A 1,849-nucleotide genomic window follows, 5' to 3' on the forward strand; every position below is an offset into this window, starting at 1 on the left:
GTGGGGGTTGGGGGCTAGAGTGCGGGGACTCCCCCACAGTGTGCAGCCCCCACTGCCAGCAGCACCAGGGGGAGGGGGTCAGGGAGCTTGTGGCCAGCAGGTGGCTCTGGCCAGCGCTGCGTGCAGGGGCGAGAAGCACAACCTGCCTGGCTGCTTCCAGCTCCCGCACTCGCACCAACTGAGCTGGGCTGATTCCTGCTGCACTGGCAATTCACCCCACCCCACCCATTCTTTTCTTATTCTCCACGCTCCTGGATGCAGCCAGCTCCTGGATGCAGCCACGGGGAGCTGAAAGGACTGGCCCCAGCAGTATAAAAAGCTGCCCTGGCAAACAGCTCAGGGCTACTTGCTCTCAGGAGCTTCTGAGGCCCAGCCAGTTGATATATGGGGAGACATGCCCCCTCTACCCACTGCAGCAGTCTGGCAGTGAGGGCTGCTACCTGGCTGTGACCTCCTGCCACATGCGACAGCATCCATCCCCTTGGACCTGCTGCCCCACATCTGAATGCCTCCCAGAGCTGGATGGGGACCACACAGCCACCTGGGATGTGGTACGAGCACTGCAGCAGAGCCGTCTGCACCTCTGGGCCAGCTGCTATTGGGCTGTAGCTGCACAGCTGGTCTTTGTGCAGCACTCCTGCCATGTGTGCCCCTGCCCTGCCATCTGGGCAGCTATCGCCTGGAAGATGTGCTCATTGTGGTGGTCCACTGTGAACTGTCAAAGCGTGTCCTCCTGGCCCCAAATGGCCAGGTCAGCCACCTCATTTGGCCTCCAGCTGGATCCCTGGTGCCAGAAATCCATGTTCTTCCATGATTAAAATGAAACACCACTAGAAAAAGAGAGAGAGAGAGAGAGAGATCAGTTGGGCAATGTTTTATTGATATATTTACAATTTTAAAATAAATTTGCAAGCCTACCAGTGTCTCTATTAGGGGTACACTGACACCAATACCGAAAGCCAATTTTTAAGGAGGCATATCGGCAGATACTGATCTGATTTCCAATACAGCTGCATGCAATTGATAAGTCTGTTGTAGTGGATGGAGAGGAAGAAGGGAAGGGGTGGAGGGGCAGATCAAGGTCCCTGAGGTGAGGGAGAAGTGGGGCTGGAGCTGGAGCAGGTGCTGCTTAGCCAGGGCAGGCCAGGTTATGGGACAGAGAAGGTATGGCTCCATTGCTGTGGGCACCCCGGAGGGCACAGCCAGGAGTGGGGGTGGTACCCTGGATCTGTGGGGAGTAGGCTGCAGCTGCAAGTTGCACCAGGATCCTCCCAGCACAGAAAGCCTGCAGCCACCCTATTTCGCTGTAGCCCTTTCCCAGCACCACTGCCACCTGCCCCAAGCACAGTCCCCACGCACTGGGAACACAGCCCCATGCCCCTGGACAAGCTGTGGCTCTGTCCCACACCCCGTCCCAGCTGGGCAGCACCTGCCCCACTCCCTCCCTCACCACAGGAGTTGATCTGCCCCCCCCCCCACTTCCCTCCCCACTCCCAGTCCACCACAACAGACTTAGCAGCTGCACACAACTCTCCAAGCTGTCAGGCTGTGCTCCTCACCACCCACGTGCTGTGCTGTGCTATGGCTGCATGTATGCACGGGCATTTATCGGGCCAATTATCAGCAACATCAGGCCAATTTCCGATATAAAGAAAATGGATTGCATCTGTGCCTATCCGATATTGGACCAATGTATCGGTGCACCTTGATCATCATCATAAAATTAATTCTAAACTTCTATATGCTTTAGTGTTTGCTTTTGGTTTTTTTTAATCATAGAAAAACCAGACATCCCCCTGACTTTATTAACCAGAGTGTGGGGACAGCTGGCCCTGCAGCCACAGCTCCT

The 1,849-nt window shown here is 55.9% G+C and overlaps 1 protein-coding gene across 1 annotated transcript in view; it reads right to left on the reverse strand.

The window, feature by feature from the left end:
• PDCD7 (programmed cell death 7) overlaps positions 1-1,849 on the reverse strand; it is a 17,288-nt gene that overhangs the window by 1,898 nt on the left and 13,541 nt on the right. Inside the window, exon 6 of the mRNA XM_019503988.1 lies at positions 761-830. The gene's annotated coding sequence lies outside the window, so the exon portion shown is untranslated. The remainder of the gene's footprint in view (positions 1-760; positions 831-1,849) is intronic.

Source organism: Gavialis gangeticus, unplaced genomic scaffold, assembly GCF_001723915.1.
Source record: "Gavialis gangeticus isolate Ggan-Ray unplaced genomic scaffold, GavGan_comp1, whole genome shotgun sequence".
Taxonomy (NCBI): Eukaryota; Metazoa; Chordata; order Crocodylia; family Gavialidae; genus Gavialis; species Gavialis gangeticus.